The sequence below is a fragment of the Trachypithecus francoisi genome, unplaced genomic scaffold (genome assembly GCF_009764315.1).
Source record: "Trachypithecus francoisi isolate TF-2019V2 unplaced genomic scaffold, Tfra_2.0 Lachesis_group9, whole genome shotgun sequence".
NCBI lineage: Eukaryota > Metazoa > Chordata > Mammalia > Primates > Cercopithecidae > Trachypithecus > Trachypithecus francoisi.
Genome location: NW_022681474.1, coordinates 25,716,467 through 25,740,453, shown reverse-complemented (window position 1 = coordinate 25,740,453; position 23,987 = coordinate 25,716,467). Strand labels below are relative to the sequence as shown.

Genomic DNA, 23,987 nt, shown 5'->3' with positions numbered 1-23,987 from the left:
TCACTGTTGCCCAGGCTAGAGTACAGTGACATGATCATAGCTCACTGCAGGCTCCAGCTTCCAGGCTTAAGCCATCCTCCTACCTCAGCCTCCTGAGTAGCTGGGATCACAGGCATGCATTACCATGCCCAACTAATTTTTTAAATTTTTTTTGTAGGGATAAGGGTCTTCCTACGTTTTCCAGGGTGGCCTCAAACTCCTGGGCTCAAGCAGTCCTCCTGCCTCAGCCTCCCAAAGTGTTGGGATTACAGGTCTGAGCCACCACTTCTGGCAGAATGTTAACATTTTAAACAAGAAATAGCATATTCCTTAAGGTACATGCTTTGAAAGGTTGATACATTCATAAGTGAGCTTGTTTTCCTACTGAGTTGTATTTTCCTTCCTTGAATTCCATTTTAAATTGTAAACCGAAAGTAGAATTTTAAGCCCTCCTAACCACTTGAATGGACTCTCCTCTCGGCCAAGGGCATTCCAAAGTAAACCAGAAAAACCTAGTTCAGGACATGATGGGAAGTGGGAGCCAGACATGCCTCATTATACCCGCCTCCTTTTTGGAATTACTGGTAGAACCGACTCTTTAAATCTGATAAGAAACATTTGCAATCTATTCTCTCTGAAGCCTGCTACCTGGAGACTTCAGCAGCATAAAACCTTGGTCTCAACAACGCTTTATCGTAGCTCATAATTCCTTTCTATTGACAATAATTACTTCAACCAATTGACAATCAGAAAACTTTAAAATCTACTTATGACCTGGAAGCCCCCTCCCCACTTTGAGTTGTCCCACCTTTCTGGACTGAACCCATGTACATCTTACATGTATTGATTGATGTCTCATGTCTCCCTAAAATGTATAAAACCAAGCTGTATTTGACCAACTTGGGCAGATACCACCTAAGGCCATGTCGTAGGCACGTCCTTAACCTTGGTAAAATAAAATTTCTAAATTGATTGAGATCTGTCTCAGATACTTTTGGGTTCACAGAATGATACTGAGAAAATAACGGATCTACATCTTATCAATAAATTTTAAGCATATATTAATTTATAAAATAAGGTATGGTATATCTGTCTTTGTTTATAGTGCTTGTTTTTCCTTTTAAGCTTTTAATCTGTGTTTTGAAGGAAAATGCACATATTTGTCGCAGGTTTCTTATGAAGCATTGCTGGCAAGGGGACATTTGGCTCTTATGAAATGAAATGAAAGGCAACATTTTCTAGCAATTTTAAGTATCAAGTACTTTGGAGTAACTTCATCAGGATACGATTGCTGTTGTGGGTTGCTTGGTTAATTCTAGAGTAGGCAGTAATGTAAATTTATATCAGCTATTTTGAACCTGTAATTTTGCAATAACTAGACCTTAAGACATGAAAGCATAGTGGTTCAAATATGAATCATCATTATACTTTTTTCTAAGATCTGTTCTACAGTTTGAATAGCTTTTCCACTAAAAGTGACACTCAGCAGGTAGGTAGGCTTTGAGTCCTTTTGTCTCACTAAAGTGAATCATAACCATACAAATTTTGTTTTTGTTTTTGTCTTTTTTGTTTTTTTGAGGCAGAGTCTTATTCTGCCACTTAGGCTGGAGTGCAATGGTGCAATCATTGCTCACTGCAGCCTCGACTGCCTGGGATCAAGTGATCCTCCTGCCTGGACCTCCCAAACTTCTTGGGAATACAGGAGTGAGCCACAATGTCCAGGCTCAAAAAGTTTTAAAATATGACCATATACTATTTAAGATTACTCTTTGGAACCTGCATTGTTGTTTTGAAAATCTGATAATTTTTTAAAACTATCAACAAAAGAGCTTAGAGCTCAGAATGTAAGAACTGTGCAGTAATTGTCTCCTAAATTTGGTACTAATCATATCCTTTCACATACTATATTTAATTCTCGGCTTTCCTTCGAAAAGAAGACGAAACACTTGGAGAGAGTTTAAAGGAAAGCCATAAAAATGATTAAAGGTTTGGAAAACAAGCTCCATGAGCTTCGGCTTAAAGAGGCTTTGCTTATTCTGCTGGTGGCACAGAATGTGAGCCCAAATTGGAGGAAAGCTTTCAAAGGAAGGACAGCTAATATCTTTGCTACCATATAGAAAGAATTTAAGTTAAATATTAAATATCCTCACAATGGGATGATTTACCCAAAAGACCATCGAAAAGCACTGTGCAAAGGACCATTAGAAATAGGGTAGATTTTTGGCTGGGCATGGTGGCTCACACCTGTCATTTCAGCACTTTGGGAGGCCAAGGCGGGAGGATTACCTGAGGCCAGGAGTTTAAGATCACCCTGGCTAACATAGCAAGACTTTGTCTCTATTAAAAAAGAAAAGAGTAGATTTTCAATTGGTGGTGTTACAGTAGACAGGTGGACATGAGCAGGGCAGGAGAGGGCCCCTCCCACCCCCACAGGGAATGTTAGGCAACCATCAGTTGATATCAGATAGTTGTTAAGCTGTCTCACTAAAGTAATAATTGGTCACAGCTGGCACCAGGGAACGGCAGTCTCCCAATAGACAGAAACACCTGAAACTGGTGATCGACAGCTTCCTGATAAGACCTCAGGAGTTAGGCGAGTGGGCTCCAGCATGCCCACGAAGAGGCAAAATGGCGGAGTATAACTGGTATATGACCTTCTTCTAGAAACACTCAACTAGTAAGGAAAGGATGCCTCAAGTGAGCATGTGTACAACTCCAGTAAACGTACTGTTCATGCGGCCCCTCCCAAGTGCTGGCAGGCCACTGTGCATGTGCACAGCCCACTCCACGGGAAGAATCAAGGGAGAAGAGACACAGATCCCAGAAGAATGCTAATGTAGAAAACCCCAAGTCAAAAGTCAAAAGTCAAATCACCCACTTGACTCTCTCAAGTCACCTTCTTGGCCCTCTTCCAAGTGTACTTTACTTTCATTCCTGCTCTAATTTTTTTTTTTTTTTTTTTTTTGGAGATGGAGTCTCGCTCTGTCACCCCGGCTGGAGTGCAGTGGTGCAATCTCAGCTCCCTGCAAGCTCTGCTTCCAGGTTCACACGATTCTCCTGCCTCAGTCTCTCAAGTAGCTGGGACTACAGGTGCCCGCCACCATGCCCGGCTAATTTTTTTTAATTTTTAGTAGAGACAGGGTTTCATTGTGTTAGCCAGGATGGTCTCAATCTCCTGACCTCGTGATCCACCTGCCTTGGCCTCCCAAAGTGCTGGGATTACAGGTATGAGCCACTGTGCGCGGCCTCCTACTCTAAAAATTGTTAATGAACTTTCACTCCTGCTCTAAAACTTGCCTCCGTCTCTCTCTCTCTCTGCCTTATGCCCCTTAGTAAAATTATTTCTTCTGAGGAGGCAAAAATTGAGATTGCTGCAGACTCATCCAGATTCACTGCTGCTAACAGTAGGTAGGCGAGCGCTTTGGCCTATTTGATGCCAAGTAGAATGTAATCAATAGCCTCTTGAAATGTCTTTTGGTTTCATGATTCTAGGATCATTTTCATTTGTATAAGTCAATGGCAAATATTATGCTACAAATGGTGAGATCACAACCTCAAAATGGTGTTCAAGGTCTCAGTCAAACTCTGATGATATGGAGGAGTATTAAACCTGTTGGTGATCCAGTAAATATGACTGGATAGTGATAACGACAATATTGACAGTCCAGTTCTATTGTTGCTTAGGCCGATTCATTAATGATTAGAAAATACAATCTCCCCAGCTGGGTGAGGTCACGCCTGCAATCCCAGCACTTTGGGAGGCTGAGGCAGGCGGATCACCTGAGGTCAGGAGTTTGAGACCAGCCTGGCCAACATGGTGAAATCTTGTCTCTACTAAAAAGTACAAAAGTTAGGTGGGTGTGGTGGTGAGTGCCTGTAATCTCAGCTACTCTGGAGGCTGAGGCAGGAGAATCCCTTGAACTCAGAGGCACAGGTTGCAGTGAGCGAAGATTGTGCCATTGCACTCCAGCCTGGGTGGCAAGAGTGAGATTCCGTCTCAAAACAAAACAAAACAAAACAAAAACAGAAAAGAAAAGAAAAAGAAAATATAATCTCCCCAATTGCAGCTTGGCTTCATTGATAGCTCTATAAAATTTGAGAGAAATCATAGGAAATCATGCTTACTGTAGGTTTAATTGTTGCTATGGTCTGAATGTGTGTGTCTGATATAGTTAGACTTTGTGTCCACACCCAAATCTCATCTCAAATTGTAATCCCCATGTGTTGAGGGAGGGACCTGTAATTCCCGTGTGTCAAGGGAGAGAGGTGATTGGATCATGGGGACAGTCTCCCCCATGCTGTTCTCGTGATAGTAAGTTCTCACAAGATCTGATGGCTTTATAAGCACCTGGCATTTACTTCTCTCTCCTGTCGCCATGTGAAGAAGGTCCTTGTTTCCCCTTCACCTTCCACCATGATTGTAAGTTTCCTGAGGCCTCCCTAGCCATGTGGAACTGTGAGTCAATTAAACTTCTTTCCTTTATAAATTACCCAGACCCAGACCCAGGTAGTATATTTATAGCAGTACGAGAATGGATTAATACAGTGTCCTCCCGCCAAATTTAAATGTTGAAATCCTAACCCCCAAGGTGAAGTTATTAGGAGGTAAGGCCCTTAGGAGATGATTAGGTCCTGAGAGTAGAGCCCCTGTGGATGGAATTACTGACTGTGGTGTAATATGAAATGTATTTGGCCTTTGTCTCTGGTTCCTGTCATAGAACTCTAAAACTTAGAATTTCCCTAGTGTCTTTTGTTATTTATAATGAGGCCCTTTGATAACACCTGAGTTTCTACTGACAAGATGACTTAGGGTGGGATCCCTAGATAGTTTTATCAGGGGGCTGCTCCCCAGAAAGAACACATGATTAGAGGAGTAGAGGGTCAGAACTTCAGCCCCACCTACCAACCTGCAGGAAATGAGGGCCACTGGAGATTAAACTTTATTTTAAAAACTCTTTTTTTGAGACAAGGTCTCAATCTGTTGCCCAGGCTGGAGTGCAGTGGTGCAATCAGAGCTCACTGCAGCCTCAACCTCTTGGGCTCAAGTGATCTTCCTGTCTCAGCCTTCTGAGTACCTGGGACTACAGGCATGCACTACTATGCCTGGCTAATTTACGATTTTTTTTGTAGAGATGAGGTCTCCCTAACAGGTTGCTCTTGAACTCCTGGGCTCAAGAAATCCTCCTGCTTGTGCTTCCCAAAGCACTGGAATTACAGGTGTGAGCCACTGCACCTGGCCAAAAAACTCTTGAACAATGATATTTGATGAATTCCAGGTTGCTGAACACTTGGAGGTGCTGGGAGTGAGGGTGCTCAGAAAGGCCATGGAAGTTCTGCACCCCCTCCCCCATACCTTGCCCTCTGCACTTCTTCATCTGACTGTTCATGGTATCCTTTAAAACAAGCTGGTAAACGGATCTAGAACTAGAAATACTGTTTGACCCAGCCATCCCATTGCTGGGTATATACCCAAAGGATTATAAATCATGCTGCTATAAAGACACAGGCACACGTATGTTTATTGTGGCATTATTCACAATAGCAAAGACTTGGAACCAACCCAAATGTCCATCAATGATAGACTGGATTAAGAAAATGTGGCACATATACACCATGAATACTATGCAGCCATAAAAAAGGGTGAGTTCATGTCCTTTGTAGGGACATGGATGCAGCTGGAAACCATCATTCTGAGCAAACTACCTCAAGGACAGAAAACCAAACACTGCATGTTCTCACTCATAGGTGGAAATTGAACAATGAGATCACTTGGACACGGGGTGATCACACACTGGAAACATCACACACTGGGGCCTGTCATGGGATTGGGGAGGGGGAGGGATAGCATTAGGAGATATACCTAATGTAAATGACAAGTTAATGGGTGCAGCACACCAACATGGCACATGTATACATATGTAACAAACCTGCACGTTGTGCACATGTACCCTAGAACTTAAAGTATAATAAAAATAAAAAATAAATTTAAAAAAACTGGTAAACATAAGTAAAGGGTTTTCTGAGTTCTGTGAGTCATTTAGCAAATTAACAAATCCTGAAGAGGGGGTGATGCGACTCTCTGACCTATAACCTGTCATTCAACAATACTGGAGGCCTGAACTTGAGATTGGCTTCTGAAATGGGGCCAGGTTTCTGAGACTGTGCCATTAACCTGTGGGATCTCACACTATTTGAAATAGTGTCAGAATCAAATTGAATTACAGGACACCCAATTGGTGTCCACTGGAGAATTGCTTGGTCTATGAGGAAAAAACCCACATATCTCTGGTCACAAAAGTGTGCCATATGGAGTATGAAAGTAGAGATATTTTTTTTTTTTTTTTTTTTTTTGAGATGGAGTCTCGCTCTGTCACCTAGGCTGGAGTGCAATGGCATACTCACTGCAATCTCCACCTCCAGGATTCAAGCAATTCTCCTGCCTCAGCCTCCCCAGTAGCTGGGATTACAGGCATGCACCACCACGCCAGGCTAGTTTTTGTATTTTTAGTGGAGATGGGATTTCACCATGTTGGCCAGGCTATTACCAAATTCCTGACCTCAGGTGATCCACCCACCTCGGCCTCCCAAAGTATTGGGATTACAGGCATGAGCCACCATGCCTGACCTTTTTTTCCTTGATAGTGGCTTTATAAAAATGATTTGAAAGCACTCCCTTGCCCTCTTCACCATGTGAGGACACAGTGAGGTTATCTCTGTAGAGCAAGAAGTTGGCCCTCACCAGATAGCAAGTCTTTTGACTACCCAGTCCTTAGAACTGTGAGAAATAAATTTCAGTTGTTCATAAGCCACCCAGTTAATGGTATTTTGTTATAGCAGCCCAAAGGGACTAAGACAATTACGAAGAAAAGCACTGTTATGGCAATTTTAGTAACTAAGAAAAATTGCCTAAGATCAGAATGTCATAAACTAACATGTTTCTTTATCTGCAGAGTCCTTTACTTGATATTCACTTTGACCATGTATTCTCTTGGTGACTGCGACGGCTCACCATGATACAGATGATAAGCTGTACAAACATGCTCATAAGTGTTCACTGCGTGAGCAAGAGTGAGGACCTATGTATACTCAGCGTTTTCTGGATTTGCTTGGTATTAGAAATATTGGGGGGTTTTTTGTTTGTTTTTATTTTTTCTTAGAGACAGGGTCTCACTCTGTCACTCGGGCTGGAGTGCAGTAGTGTGATCATAGCTTACGGCAGCTTCGACCTACTGGCTCAAATCGTCCTCCCACCTCAGCTTCTTGAGTAGCTGGGACTACAGGCACGCACCACCATGCCCGGCTAATTTGATTTGTTTTTTTGAGACAGGGTCTCACTATGTTGCCCAGGCTGATCTTGAACTCCTAGACTCAAGCGATCCTCCTATCTCAGTCTCCCAAAGTGCTGGTATTACGGGTGTGAGCCACTATGCCTGGCGGTTTGGTTGCTGTTGTTGTTGTTTTCCCTTAGAGACAGGTTTGTGCTCTGTCATTGCCCAGGATGGAGTGCAGTGGCCCAGTCATAGCTCACTGCAGCCTTGACCTCCTGGCTCAAGAGATCCTCCTGCCTCAGCCTCCTGAGTAGCTGGGACCACAGTCAGTGTTAGAAAGTTAGGTTTGAAATGAGTCTGCAGACACATCTCCTGTCCTCAAAAGAACAACATATACTAAAGAAACATATATTGTATTTGCTAGTAGGACCATACTGTTTATTATATAGATACTTTTTTAAACCAAAGTTTCTATACACTAGAATTTGGGGGAAGCCATAATATCAAGTAAAGAAAATTCAAAATTTCTTTTTAAACATTACTTTGACAGTAATATAAGTATTTTGCCAAACTTTATTAACCTTAACCTAATAATGAAAAAAGTAGAAAAATCAAGAATGTGGGACATTGTTTAAGACTATTGGGAAAAATGTCATTATTATAGAAATATTTTTAGACAGAAAAATTGTTGTAGATTAAGAATTAAAGGGAAATAATCAAATGCAATGTACAAATCTTGCTTGGAACCCAGATTCAGAAAAATAAAACCCAGCTCTAAGACATTTTTTAAATAACTAGAGAAATTCAAACATAGACTGTATATTAGATAATATACAACTAATGTTAATTTTCTTAAGTGTGATATTATGATTGGTTATATAAAATCTATCTTTATTCTTAGACAATCTCTCTCCCTCTCTTCCTCTCCATATGTGTGTATATGTATAAATAGCCAGCTGAGGTTGGGTGCGGTGGTGCTTGCCTGGAATCTCTGCTGCTTGGGAGGCTGGGATAAAAGGATCACTTGAGCCCAGGAGTTCAAGGGTGTAGTGCACCATAACTGCACATGTGAAGAGTCACTACACTTCAGCCTAAACAATATAGCAAGAACCCATCTCTTCTTTGTTAGGCAACCATGCCCAGCCTATAATTTTCTTAATAATTTGAATAATGCATAAAGTTAATCTAAACCAATTGCCCACTGAATCGATCCCAACTGTAATAGAGATGGGGTTTCACCATGTTGCCCAGGCTGGTCTTGAACTCCTGAGCTCAAGCAATCCACCCACCTCGGCTCCCAAAGTGTGGGATTACAGATGTGAACCATTGTGCCTAGCCTACCATTAGATTTGTAATTGGTTAATCACAATCCTTCCCGTGTTCATTTGTGATTTGCTAGCTTGGTTGGAACTTACATAATTTATATTTGGATTACAGAATCCCTTTGGAATGCCACAAACCTGTTTTGCTTTGCTGATTAAATTCTTTGTTGCATGTTTTGCAAAAAGAATCCAGCTAGATTACAAAATGCTACACACCCAGTAAATGCTTCAGAAACACAGTTGGACAGAGCATTTTATTTCTTCTCAGGAGCTGCCTGAGTCACCACATAACTTGTTGGGTCTTGAGAGCCTGCTTGAATAGAACAGGCTTGAGCTGTCTGAGAAATTATTTGTGGCATGTTATTTCAAATAAGATTCAACACATGTTTTATGGATTTTTTTCTTTTAATATGAATATTGCAAGGTATTTTGGGAAACTTTTATTATTGAAACAATATTCAAATTATTTTGCCTTGTCATATAGGGATTAAACAATTTGGAAGAGTTGGGACTGTTAAAATATTTCGGGGAGCATGCAATGCATTCTTGCAATAACAGGCAAAACATCATACAATGTCAAGAGAATGCCCCTCTCTATTCTATGAAACACAAGTTCAAAGGTTTTCTGAATAATCACCAAGGATACCTAGCAATTATGATGTGGTTTCTTTTCAGGGGCAAAAGCAAGAAGCCTCGTGCCATGGATACATTTGTAGCTAATTGTTTGTTACATAACATGATATGATATAAATTAGATTGGAGTATAAAATTTTCACAGAATGTATTCAGAAAGGCCCACTCTTATACATGCAGGGCTTTGGTGCCCCATATTGTTGAAAGGTTGCAGGGAATTGACTCATTAACTGAACATCACTTCACCCCGTGGGTCATTTGACTTTAGTGGATTAGGAACAACTTGAGAATTAATCACAGTAAACATACTGAGTGGAATTTTCACTCCCCTTGTCTCTATTTCCATGGTTCTTTGCCCTATGTTATTAGGTATTGTGTGGGTTTTATTAAAAGTTGTATATGTGTCAACCTCCCCCTCGGGATCATACAAAATCAGGGACAATGTTCTATCAGTGTTTTCTTTATCAGAGGCTCTTGTATGTTACCTTGTACAGACAGTCGCTGGCTTATAATGGTTTGATTTAAATTTTTCAATTTTACAGTGCTGTGAAAGCGATACACGTGAGTAGAAACTGTATTTCAGGGACCCATACAACCATTCGGTGTTTCACTTTCAGTATAGTATTCAAAACATTACATGAGATATTCAATACTTTATCATAAAATAGGTTTCGTGGTAGATGATTTTCCCAGCCATAGGCTAATACAAATGTTCTGCACATGTTTAGGGTAGGCTAGGCTAAGCTATGATGTTTGGTAGGTTAGGTGTATTAAATGCATTTTCAACTTACGGCATTTTGATGGGTTTATCAGAATGTAACCCCATCTTAAGTGGAAGAGCATCTGTACATACAAATGCCTCAATAAATGTTTATTGGATTAATTGTTTGGGGGTAGAAATATATGAAGGAGTCAAGAATGATTACATTTCAGGCAAAATACATTGACTGGGCAATTGACACAAAGATGGGATAAGATAAATGCATTCCAGTACCATTTAGAGCAGATTTAATATCATTCACATTATTTAGGAACCCTTTGGTTCCTTTTACCCTTTAGTGCCCTTTTACCCTTCCCTCTCTTGTTCTCTTCATCTTTAAGCTTTGTACTCGTGGAAATAATTGACTATTGAGTTTCTGAGGCTGCAGGAAATGCTTAGAAATGACTGAACCTGTAATCCAAGTGAGCCCAGAGACCTTTGGAAGAAATATTTTTTTACTCATTTGTTTTTGAGACAGGGTCTCACTCTGTTGCACAGGCTGGAGTACAGTGGCACAATCAGGGCTCATGGCAGCCTCTACCCCCTGGACTCAAGTGATCCTCCAACCCCAGCCTCCTGAGTAGCTAGGACTTACAAGCAAGCACCACCAGGCCTGGCTGATTTTTACTTTTTTATCTTCTGTACAGATGGGGTCTTCCTACATTGCCCAGGCTGGTCTCAAGTTCCTGAGCTCAATCAATCCCCCCACCTCGGTCTCCTAAAGTGCTGGGATAATAGGCATGAGCCACTGTGACAGACCTATCCATGTTTGTTTGTTTTTTTTAAAATGAGTTTTTACTTAATCATAGCTTCTAAACTGTTTTGGAAAAGTCTGAGCTGTATTTCTAAGAGAACAGCTACCTGCTAAAGGCATTGCCAGAAAGTCAGACCCCTTCCCCAGTCCCCAACCCCCGCGCCAGCCCCAGGTCCTTAGGGGTCTTGCTAGTGTCAGCCCTGGCCCCTCACCTTGTTTCCATGTGGAGTTAAGGAATGTTTCCTGAAAGAAGATATAAATAACTAGAGAGATTCTTCCTTCTCTTTCCACCTATTCCTCCTTACCCCAGACAATCCACTAACACCTTCTAAAGCAACAGAACTTTAAAATTTTTTACAATTTTTAAAATAACACCTGACACTAACTTCATGGAGTCACAGGCCAAAATTTCATGCATAAAAACAATACATCAAGTTCCCAGAGCACTTCCAGATAATTATTAGAAAAATGTTTCCTTTACCTTATTACTAGGACCATTCAGTCCCTATAAATAAGATTCCATTAAAATAAAATCACTGAAAGGCAGGCACAGTAGTGTTCACCTGTAGTCTGAGCTACTAGAGAGGCTGAGGCAGGAGGATTGCTTGAGGCCAGGAGTTCTAGGCTGTCCTGTGCTATGATCATGCCACTGCACTCCAGGTTGGGAGACATAGGGAGAGATGTCTTTAACCAAACAAGCAAGCAAAAAAAAAAAAAAAAAAAAAAAAAAATCATTTCCAAGGAGGAAGTGTAATGTGAGCTGTAGTGCCCTACCTAGGTCCCTAACATCATTTCAGGACTGAGGGACTCATTCCACAGTTGCTAGGAATGCTAGTACTAACAATTTCCACCTCAGACAGTGAGAGCCCCAGAAAGCCCAACCCCAAAGGGTGCATTTTCTTTCCACCAGTCTGGGGCATTCAACGACTGGGGGTATAAAGGACTAGACACGCCCACCTCCAATTTTGGACTACTTGAAAGGGCCAACCCAGACAAATTTGGGGTACTTGCCCAGCTCCGTTTCTTTGATACCCGCCCACCCTTCTATCCACAGGGTGTTTTGCTTAAGCCACGTTCGTATCACATGACTTCTCCCCTGGCCAGGTCACATGGTGCAGCTGGGCCAATCCGATGCTTTCTTCTGGGAATCTGGAAAAGGGCTTGAGAGTGTTCATCTCTGCTTGATAAATGTGGCTAGTGTGAGGGGCCCCAGCCTGCCGAGTGGACTTGAGAAGGAGCAAAACATGGTCCCAGGAAGACAAAAATGGAGGTATTGTGAAAGAAGCCAAGATGAGAGAAGAACCAACTACATAATATGTTACATCCAATGCAAAATGAAAGGCAGAGCCTCTTGTTCAAAAAGCAGGACAAATGTATTTTTAAGTAACTAAAATATAAAGCTCTTTTCTTTCTTCCATCGTCTTTCAGTTTGTCCTGGTGTGTTTTATTTGCTATTTGATGGCATTCCAGATAAAGAAAAATTGAAATTTGATTTTTGATTTTTTTTTTGGTAGAAATGGGGTCTTGCTTTATCACCCAGGATGGTCTCGAACTCCAGTTCTCAAGCGATCCTTCTGCCTCAGCCTCGGAAAGTGCTGGGATTACAGGCGTGAGCCACTGCTCCTGGCCTAAAAAGAAAATTAATTTAAAATTATTAGTATACGTTTTGCCATTTGTCTTGTGCAAAGTCAGTCTTTCTTCCAGGGGGACGTTTGAATTGATTTTATGGAGCCATAAGGCATTAAAGATACCTTTTTGTCCATTTTATGACATGTTATCATTTCTTCTTCTTTATTTTTAGCTCTAAAACAAATCCTAAAGCCCGTAATTACCAAGTAAGTTACTGCTTTTATAAGTTCTCATTTAATACTGCCCTATGTTTTCTAAAAGTTCTACAGTGAGCAATCATTATTCTTATAATTAGATTTTAAAAAATAAAAATGGCAGCCAGGCGCAGTGGCTCACGCCTGTAATCCCAGCACTTTGGGAGGCTGAGGCAGGTGTATCACAAGGTCAGGAGATCGAGACCGTCCTGGCTAACACAGTGAAACCCCGTCTCTATGAAAAATACAAAAAATTAGCCAGGCATGGTGGTGTGCACCTGTAGTCCCAGCTACTCGGGAGGCTGAGGCAGGAGAATCACTTGAACCCGGGAGGCAGAGGTTGCAGTGAGCCAAGATCATGCCATTGTACTCCAGGCTGGACAACAAGAGTGAAACGCCATCTTAAATAAATAAAATAAAATAAAATAAAACAAAATAAAAATGGCTACTCTGCCTATGGGGTAGTCCTACTCTGCTATGGAGCAGCCACCCTTTTATAAAAAATAAAAAATAACAACAATAAATTTTGTTTTGATAAATGAGTAACAGAAAAGCCCTTCCCTCGACCCTTATTTCTTGGTCATCTGTACTACCTATTTTTCTTTTTGTTAAAATTGAGATAAATTCACATACCATAATGTAACACCTGTTTTCAAGGAAAATATGAGAGCATTAACTTACATGTAGAATCACTGAAATTATACAATTCATCTTTTATAACTCCTACATGCAGATATATTTTGTTCTTACCAGAACAGTGTAAACATTGCATAAAACTAACTCAAAGGTTTTTGTTTCACTTCTTAATATGCGCACATTCTATCAATATTCTATCTTCAGTTTACTGATTAGTAAGGAAAGACTAAAAGGAAAAGGAACTATGGGTTGCCCCACCTTCCCCTTTCCTGTAATGTCCTCCTTGTTGAAATAATACAAGAAAGGATGTGATGGAATTCATTGGTTATCCATATTTCTTAGAATGCTGTAGGGGAGCTACAATTTCTCTTTTTCCTATTACCCAGCTAGTCCTAAGAATTAAACTGACATAACACAGACTAACAGGAGAAAAGTATACAGATTTAATGTGGTAACATTTTCATAGGAGCTCCCACAATAAAAACGAAGACCCAAATAAGAAGTTAGGAACAAAAGCTTATATACTAGATTGGACCTAGAGGAGTAATTTGTGAAATGTGACAAGACAAAGGGCTCTGGGCTAGGGCAGTTAATTGTTGAAAAGTGGCGAGGAAAACAAGGCGTAGTTTAACAAGGTGTATTTGAACTTACTTCTCTGGACCTCAACTCCCTGCTTCTGGTGATATCTTCCTCCTGGTGTACAGAGGACATCTTTTACATGGGAGTTTTGGTTACTGCTTTCAGGAAGAAAAAGAGAAGGTCAGCGTGCCTTTCTTGCATCTGCTGTTTTTCAAGTGCCTTTAACTCAAAATAATCACTATGGAAAGTGGCATATTTTGGGGCAGCATGCTCTGAACCCTGTCAATGCCATGGCCATTGTCTGAACTGCATTGGGAGCAAGTTCTGGTCCTAGGAAAGTGTGGTCCACCAAGGTTGTCAGCACCTTTGCTTACTGACTACCAGACATAACATGCATTGAGTCTTGCTTAACTCCCATCCATGGTGGCTTTGTCAAAATTCTGTGCTCATGGAGCTGCACAAACACAACATGTGAGCTAGGGTGAACTGGAGACCATGGTAGACATACATATTTTGTGTATCTCCTCTGCTTCACACACACATTCCATGGACCCAGCAGAGTTCACTTAGAAAATACAAGGTGAAGGCCGGGCGCGGTGGCTCAAGCCTGTAATCCCAGCACTTTGGGAGGCCGAGACGGGCGGATCACGAGGTCAGGAGATCGAGACCATCCTGGCTAACACGGTGAAACCCCGTCTCTACTAAAATATACAAAAAATTAGCCGGGCGAGATGGCGGGCGCCTGTAGTCCCAGCTACTCGGGAGGCTGAGGCGAGAGAATGGCGTAAACCCGTAAACCCGGGAGGCGGAGCTTGCAGTGAGCTGAGATCCGGCCACTGCACTCCAGCCTGGGCGACAGAGCGAGACTCCCTCTCAAAAAAAAAAAAAAAAAAAAAAAGAAAGAAAAAAAAGAAAATACAAGGTGAAAAGTATAATTATGAAGGCCATGGAACATTAAACCAAGCGTGGTGCCCTAGCAAGCCTTGGAGCCATGTGCGCCTGGCAAGTCATGCTTCCATGATGCCACTCAGGGTGCAAACTAGGAAAAGAGATGTGATGGTTCCCACACCCATTTCTTCTCATTGGTAACATGGGACACACCTGTAGTGTAACAAGTCCAAGAGTGAGCTGGTTTTGTAGCTTTCACGCAAGGATCTTAACAAATTTAATAACATTCACTCAGTGACTTTTATTTTTTCATATTGAAGGGTCTGAATCATGTTAGTCTGTGTTTAAATGGAAAGCCCTTCTGATAACTTGAATGCTTTGTCATGACCCCTTCCTGTAACTTCTCCAGCTTCACTTTTTTCCCCCCACACCAAGGGCTGTGAATGTGGGAGCACATTATCCTAGGCCAGGTGCAGAGTCAAACTAGCTATCCTCTGTGCTATTCCATTTACTTGACTTTTTCACGGAAGCTGTACCCTTTTTCATCTTTCAAGAGTTACAAAAACCAAGAGCTCAGTTGCTGGTGCCAGGCTGTCTGGGTTTGAATCTCATTTCCACCATTTGCTTACACACCTGCCTGCTTCAGTTTCCTCATCTGTAAAGTGGGAATACTATTAGGTTGGTGCAAAAGTAATTGCAAAAACCACACCTAATGAAAGTCCTTACCACATAAGGTTGTGAGGATTAAAAGAGTCACTATATGGAGCATTTAGAATCTTGTCTGATAATACTAAGTGCTATTCATGTATTTGCCATTTTTATTCCTCCCCCAAATATAAAGGTCTTTATTCTTTTTATAGTAAAAAGTACATGCCAAGTATAAACTTTTTAATTGAAAACTTGGCAAGAAACAAAATCACTCATAATTCAAGAAATGACCATTGATGCCTTTTTGTTTTGTTTTGTTTTGTTTTGTTTTGAAGTAGAGGTGGGATCTCCCCATGTTGCCCAGGCTGGTCACAAACTCCCGGGCTCAAGTACTTCTCCCACCTTGGCCTCCCAAAGTGTTGAGATTACAAGTGTGAGCCTCCATGCTCAGCCCATTGCTAAAGTTTGATGTATCTCTTCCCAATCTTTTTTTCTTTCCTATGCACACATGTGTTTTTATTTTCCTTTTTCCGAAACTGGGAATAAACATACGTGATACATGGTAGCCTCATTTGGTTTCACTATATGCTATAAATATTTTTTCATTGTTATAGAATCATTTTAATGCCTGTATATTATGTCATGGCATAAGTATACAACAATTTATTAAGGAAATTCAATTTTGAAAACATTTGGGGTTGGGTGCAGCGGCTAACGCCTGTAATCCCAGCACTTTGGGAGGCTGAGGCAGGTGGATCACTTGAGGTCAGGAGTTTGAGAGCAGCCTGACCAACAAGGTGAAACCTTGTCTCTACTGAAAAAAAAAGAAAAAGAAAAAGAAAAAACAATCCAGGCATGGTGGCGCATGTCTGTAATCCCACCTACTTGGGAGGCTGAGGCAGGATAATCGCTTGAACCCAGAAAGTGGAGGCTGCAGTGATCCAAGATCACACCATTGCACTCCAGCCTGGGCAGCGAGAGCAAAACTCTGTCTCAAAAAACAAAAAGAAAAAAAGAAAAACGAAGAAAAAGAAAAAGAAGGTAAGAAAACATTTGGGTTTCTAGTTTTTCAATGTTATAAGCCATATGATATAAACAGTCAGTTTGGTGTATATTTCTGTAGAATATATTTTTCATCTCTGTATATAGGTCCCCATGGTAATGTTTAATCCTTCTTTTAGGTTATATTTGATAGCTCAAACTTCATCAGTTTACAGACTTAGGTTGTATCATTTTTCTTTAATTGCATTATTTAACATTTGTCCTTAATTAAAGCTCCTGTGCTACTTTTCTGCCCACAAATGTGTCCTTGAATTTTTTCGCCTTCATTGATTAGCTAATTCTCTACTTAGTGAGCTTACTGTATCCACAAACTTCAGAGCTCCTGGTGTACTTACTTTTCCAAATCAATTATGAACTATCAAAGTTGTTTAGCTCCAGAACTGAAGCTTGAGATTATTTTCTGTGGCTGCTCTTTAAATGCTTTCCAAAAAAACTATTCTGTGGTGAAATCCTACAATAGTAAGTCATTAGAGCTGAGGGGATCTTTATAGATCTTATTAAAAGCTTCTTACCAGAGGCCCTGGGGATTCAAACAATAGATGCATTCTCTCTACCCCTGTCTATACTTATTTGCCATCTCAAAAACTGTTTTAAATTAATAAGACTTGATTTCCCCTTTATATTCCCTTCTGAAGGCCAAATGCCTCTTGCCCCTTTCAGAAATTGAGGAGAGCCATTTCTGTGTATGCTGCATATGTGACACTGTGTGTGTATGTGTGTGTGTGCGTGTGTTTGTAGGGGAAGGATGTGTGTTCATGTAACAAGTTGGATAAAGCATTGGTATTTCTTATATAGTTGGAAATTCCTATTTTGTGGCATGAGCTTGTCATATGAGCCTGCCTCAAACTAAAAGGTCAAGTAGACAAGTTCCTCTTCAGTTGTTTTGCTTCTGGGAAACCCAGCTCCATCCCTTGGGTCTGAGAGGAACTGAAAAAGCAAACGCCCACAAAGCTGTGAGTGATTCAATATTATCCCTATTGGAGGTGTGGCATTAAAGAGGATGTATCAGAAGCTATGACGTCATACTAACTGCTAATACTGGGGATTTCGACCCTGAGCCAGAATAAGTCACATTTACAAGTTTCACATCAGTCATTTACTCAATAAGCATTTATTGATTATAAAACTGCTTTTGCAAAATTATGACAGTGTGTAGGGAAACACTCTCCCCAAACTGTGTTTTTCCTCTACTTTCACACAACAATAATCACCAACACAGGGGAAGAATTCTGTGACCAAATGTTGGAGGTCACACACCAAGCCGTGGACCTCCACGAGCTGGAGGTCCATGAGCTGGGTGCCCTCTAGTTCAGTTCTGACATTATCTACCTGGAGATAGCATCAGATCCCACAGGTGGGCTCAGTTCCCAAGACTGCCCTTCCACACACACCAGTCACAAGTCCAGGCCTCTGGAACTTCTGACAAACCAGCTTCAAATTGGGGTTCCCACAACCCCCTCTTTGGGTTTAATTCATCGGAGGGAGCAGCTCATACAACTCGAGAAACACTTATCTACGTTTACTGATTTATTATAAAGGATATTGCAAAGGATGCAGATGAAGACGTGTGTAGGGAAAAGTCAGGGGGAAGGAGTGCAGAGCTTCCATGCCCTCCCTGGGTGCCAGTCTCCAGAAATCTCTACTGTTCAGCTATCCGGAAGCTCAATGAACCCTGTCCTCTTGGGTTTTTATGGAAGCTTCATGACATCAGCATTCCTTCCCCCAGGGCATAGCGTGGGGGAGGATCTTAAGACAAACAATTGGAAAGGCAGGTGAAGGGGGTAGTGATGGTTGTGGGGGTGGACATGACACATTAGAGTGAAAGGAGGGCAGGAGAAGGTCAGAGACCTGCCTCTGAGGCCTAACACACCCAACATTCTAATGAAAGGCTGTAACAGAAGCCACAGGAGTTATGAGCCAGGAACCACAGAAGAAATCCAATACATATCGTAATGTCACAGACAGTAAGAAATCTGACATAGTTGGCTCCATCTTGCTTCTGGCTTCCCAGCTGTCCTTGGCCATTCCTGTGTAGGCCAAACTAACTTTGGGAGGAGTCTAGTTTATGGTTTAATGTTAAAGCAAAGATGATAATAGCCCTTTCCAAAACTAAGTCATCTTTGTAAAACTAATGAAAGGCCACAATGTTAGGATTATGAGAGGGGCCTGCATTCCAATAAGATAGGCATGGTTTTATTTATTTGTTTGTTTATTTTGACATGAAGTCTCACTCTGTCACCCAGACTGTTGTAAGGTGGCGTGATCTCAGCTCACTGCAACCTCTGCCTCCAGGGTTTAAGTGATTTTCCTGTCTCAGCCTCCTGAGTAGCTGGAACTACAGGCACATGCCACCATGCCCAGCTAATTTTTGTATTTTCAGTAAAGATGGGGTTTCACCATGTGGACCAAGCTTGTCTTGAACTCCTGATCTCAGGTGATCTACCTGCCTTGGCCTCCCAAAGTGCTGAGATTACAGGCACGAGCCACCAAAACTGGCCTCCGGATAGGCATAGTTTCTATAATCCCTTACTGCTCAAGGGTCATGGGGCTAGAGGTCACAAGAGTGATGACTTTCCCAATTGCTCCTATAGATAATGTCACTGTCATAGAAGCTAGGGTTGGTATTTTTGAGCTATCTTTCACACTGACTCCACCTGGGGTTGTGACTCGTGATTCAGTGGATCCTGTGACCTGACTCAGAGGTAGGCTCAGCCCAACCAGTCAGCATCATCACCCATTCCCCAGCCCCTTCCCACCAAATCGTCTATAAAAACCCAAACCTCCAAGCACTTGGGGAGACTCGTTTGGGTGATAACTCCAGTTCTCCTGCATGGGTTGGCCTCACATCAATTAAATTCTTTCTCTACTGCAGTACTGTAGGCTCAGTGGATTGATTTTTGTCTGTGCAGCAGGCAGGAAGAACCTGTCAGGTGATCACAATTACCCTGCATGGCTAAGCACTGTATTAACTGTTAGGGCTACCTAGAAGCCCTTGCTTTCAAAGAGTGTGTGATTTAGCAACAGAAGGAGACATAATTGTAATACATTATAGTAGGGTAAAACTGTAACATAACGGGTCAGTTGCCCAATGTACAAAGCAATGTGCTGAGACACTAGGTTGCATCAGAGAAAGAGGTTTCATTGTAGGGCTGCCAAATGAAGAGACAGGAGGAAACCTCAAAACCTATCTCCCCAAGGAGTTTGGGGGTAGGGTTTTCAAGGGGTTTGGAGTGGGCTGAAGTGTGGAGATTGTTGACTGTTTCTAGAGTACAGGGTGAAGTCATGGGATAGGGAGATGAAGAAGCTGTATTCTCATGCTTATTTGGTTCCTCTGTGGGGGTCTTTAAACTGGTTGGTGTCAGCAATTCTGCTGGAATTCAGGATCTGCTTAAGCAATTTCTTTCTCTCTCACTCTCGCTCTCACTCTCTCACTCTCTCTGTCTCGCTCTCTCTTTTTCTTTCTTTCTGCCTCCCAGGCTGAAGTGCAGTGGCACACTCTGCTCATTGCAGCTTGACCTCCCAGGATTAAGTGATCCTCCCACCTCAGCCTCCTAAGTAGCTGAGACTACTAGGCATGCATCACCATGCCTGGCTATGCTTAAGCAATTCTTAAACAAAAGCCTTACAATTCTAACATAAGAGACACTATCTAACATCAGAAATTCTATCTATAGGAACATGGAGATGCAAATAGTCAGTATCTAGTGTTATATGACCAGGAAGGAAGTGGATCAAAGTGCAGCCTGATTAATGCTTAATTATAATTGTATTTCTGTCCAGAATTCTTGTTAACCTGTGAGGATGGCTTCAAGAGTAGGCACAAAGACATGCCCAAACTATGGGATATCAGGAGAAGAGGAGTGGCTGGGTGGGGTGGCTCACACCTATAATCCCTATACTTTGTGAGGCCAAGGTGGATAAATCACTTGAGGTCAGGAATTCGAGACCAGCCTTGCCAATATGGTGAAATCCCATCTCTACTAAAACTACAAAAATTAGCCAGGCATGGTGGCATGAACCTGTAGTCCCAGCTTCTTGGGAGGCTGAGGTGGGAGAATCGCTTGAACCTGGGAAGCAGAGGCTGCAGTGAGCCGAGATCACACCACTGCTCTCCAGCCTGGGCGAGAGTGAGACTCCATTTCCAGGGAAAAAAAAAAGGAGAAGAGAAGCATGAGAATAGAAATTGTGATTGTTTGCCCACTCACCTCTCATCTTTGGGCAGCAGTCATAGGGTGAGAGAGTTGATCTCAGCTCTAGGGCTGGGCCCTGAAGAATCTAAGTCACTCAGTAATATGGTTTGGATCTGTGTCCCCACCCAAATCTCACATGCAATTAGAGTCTCCAGTGTTGGAGGTGGAGCCTGGTGGGTGGTGATTGGATCATGAGGGGTGATCCTTCATGAATGGTTTAGCATCATCCATTTGGTGCTGTTCTTGTGATAGAGTTCTCAAAAGATCTGGTTGTTTAAAAATGTGTATCACCTCGGCTGGGCGTGGTGGCTCACGCCTGTAATCCCAGCACTTTGGGAGGCTGAGGCAGGCGGATCACAAGGTCAGGAGATCGAGACCATCCTAGCTAACATGGTGAAACCCTGTCTCTACTAAAAATACAAAAAATTAACCGGGTGTGGTGGCACTCGCCTCTTGTCCCAGCTACTTGGGAGGCTGAGGTAGGAGAATCACTTGAACCCAGGAGGCGGAGCTTGCAGTGAGCGGAGATCGCACCACTGCACTCCAGCCTGGGCGAGAGAGCAAGACTCTGCCTCAAAAAAAAAAAAAATGTGTAGCATCTCCCTCCTCGCTCTCTCTCGCTCCCACTCGAGCAATGTGACATGCCTGCTCCCCCATCACCTTCTGCCATGATCATAAGCTTCCTGAGCCCTCCCCAGAAGTCAAGCAGGTGCCAGCATCATGCTTCCTGTGTAGCCTGTGGAACCATGGGTCAATTAAACCTCTTTTCTTTATAAATTACCCCGTCTCAGATATGTCTTCATAGCAGTGCCAGAACAGGCTAATACCCTTAAGGACCCGCAAGCCGAACTCACTGGACACAGGGCATCCCCAGCCACTGGTCTTGGTTCACGTGTCTCTGCTCAGGCCATTGACAAGTGAGGAGAGGATTTCGAAGAACTTCTGAGAAAGAAATGTTCATGCTCCTTTTTTTGTTTAAATTGAAATATAATTGACACATCAAAATATGCACCCTGAGGATGGATAAAATTCAGTGGTTTTAGCATATTCACAAAATTGTGCAACTATCGCCACTATCTAATTTCAGAACATTTCACCCTCTCAAAAGAAACCTCATACCCATGCTCCCTCCATGTAGCCCCTGGCAACCATAAATGAATGTTTTCTTTTTCTCTCAATGAATTTGCCTATTCTGGATGTTTTATGTAACTGAAATCATATAATTTTTTCTGTCTGGCTTCTTTTGTTTAGTATTATGTGTCCAAGGCTCATTCATCTTGTAGAATATTTTAATATTTCATTCATTTTCACAGTGAAATAATATTCCATTGTATTTTACATTGTATTTTGTAATGTAAAATACATTGTATTTTGTTTATCCATTCATTAGTTGATGGATACTGGGGTCGTTTTCACTTTTTGGCTATTATGCTGCTATGAACTTTGTGTCCAAGTTTTTGTGTGTACATATGTTTTCAATTCTCCTGGGTAGGTACTTGGATGTGAAATTGCTGGAACATTTGATAAATATGTATATTTAACTCTTTGAAGGCCAAGCACTGTGACTCATGCCTGTAATCCCAGCATTTTGGGAGGCCGAGGCCGGTGGATCACTTGAGGCCAAGAGTTCAAGACCAGCCTGGCCAGCATGGCAAAATCCTGTCTCTACTAAAAGTACAAAAATCAGCTGGGCATGGTGGTAAACATTTGTAATTTGTAATCCCAGCTACTTGGATGGCTGAGGCACAAGAATCACCTAATTCCAGGAGGCGAAGGTTACAGTGAGCTGAGATCACACCACTGCACTCCAACCTGTCACCTGGGTGACAGAGCAAGACGCTACCTCCAAAAAAAAAAAAAGAAGAAGAAAAAAAGGAAAAGGAAAGAAAAAAATACTTAACTCTTTGAGAAACTGCCAGACTGTTTTTCCCAAGGGACTGCACCATTTTATATTCCCACCAGCAACATACAATGGTTCTAATTTCTCTGCATCCTCGTCAACACTTGTCATTGCTTGTCTTTTTTGAGTATCACTGTCCTAGCATGTGTGAAGTGGTGTCTCGTTATGGTTTTAATTTGCATTTGCCTAATGACTAATGGGGCTGAATATCTCTTTATGTGCTGTTGGCCATTTGTATGTCTTCTTTGGAGAAATACCTATTCCAATTCTGTTTCATTTTTTAAAACAATTTAATTTAAAAAATTTAAATGTTTTATTTTTATTTACTTATTTATTTATTTTGAGACAGTGTCTTGCTCTGTCACCCATGCTGGAGTGTGGTGGCTCAAACCCAGCTAACTGCAGCCTTGACTTCCCCAGGCTTAGCCTCCTGAGTAGCTGGGACTACAGATATGTACCACCATGCCTGCCTAACTTTTTTGTAGAGACGGGGTCTCACTATGTCCCTCAGGCTGTTCTTGAACTCCTGGCTTCAAACAATCCTCCCATATTAGCCTCCCAAAGTGCTAGGATTACAGACATGAGCCACCACACCTGGTTTTTTTTGTCTTTAAATTGGGCTATTTGCCTTTTAATCGTTGAGTTTTGTAAGTGTTTTTTATATATTTTGGATACCAGACTTTGATTAAATATACGATGTGTAAATATTTCCCTAAATTCTGTGAGTTGTACATTCATGTTCTTATTGGGGGTCAGAACACAGTATCCCAAATTATGACACCTTGGCATGCTGACTAGTTTGAACTGAAGGAGACTGGGAGAACTTGACCCCAAAGCAAGGTCTCTTTGTCCTTCTGCCACCCTCTTTTCTCCCTCTCCCCTTTCTCTCCCAAGGTGAGTTATAGAAACTAGAATTTATCTGCCCAAGGCAAGCCATAAACCCTAGGAAGGTCATTCACTGACCTCCTACCTCCCCCGTCCCCCCTGCACCCTGAAGATCCTTATGTGACCTGTGTCCTGCACATAGTGGAAAAGGGGAATGTCTTATATTATTAGAAACACAGAAAGGAATGTGAACAAGCAGGCCTCGCTAAGTTCCCACCACTACAAGTTTATTACCATTACATCACACCCCTTTCCTGTTTCTCTGCAACTGTTCACTTCTTCCATCAGACTCAGCACAAAAGTACAGTCTTCTCTGGGTCTTCAGGTCTTCACTTTGGAAGGCTCCCCTGTCATGTAAACCTTGGTTAAATAAATTTGTGATGCTTTTCTCTTGTTAATCTGTCTCTTGTTATAGGGGTATCTGCCATGACCCTTGTGATGGATGAGGAAAGGGTATTAGTTTTTTGCCCTACAATCTTTTTTTTTTTTTTTTTTTTTTGAGATGGAGTTTTGCTCTTGTTGCCCAGGCTGGAGTGCAATGGCGCGATCTCGGTTCACTGCAACCTCCGCCTCCCAGGTTCAAGCGATTCTCCTACCTCAATCTCCCAAGTAGCTGGGATTACAGGAATGCACCACCACTCCCAGCTAATTTTTTTTGTA

The 23,987-nt window shown here is 41.9% G+C and overlaps 1 long non-coding RNA gene across 2 annotated transcripts in view; it reads left to right on the top strand.

Annotated features, from left to right (window-relative positions):
* Positions 1-12,205, top strand: part of LOC117082294 — a 29,921-nt gene extending 17,716 nt beyond the window's left edge. Inside the window, exon 3 of one of the 2 annotated variants that reach the window (XR_004436540.1) lies at positions 11,821-12,205. This is a non-coding gene — a long non-coding RNA (uncharacterized LOC117082294). Of the gene's footprint in view, positions 1-11,770 lie in introns of both variants that reach the window. The other variant, XR_004436539.1, reaches the window with a different exon arrangement.
* Positions 12,206-23,987: the final 11,782 nt, after the last annotated feature.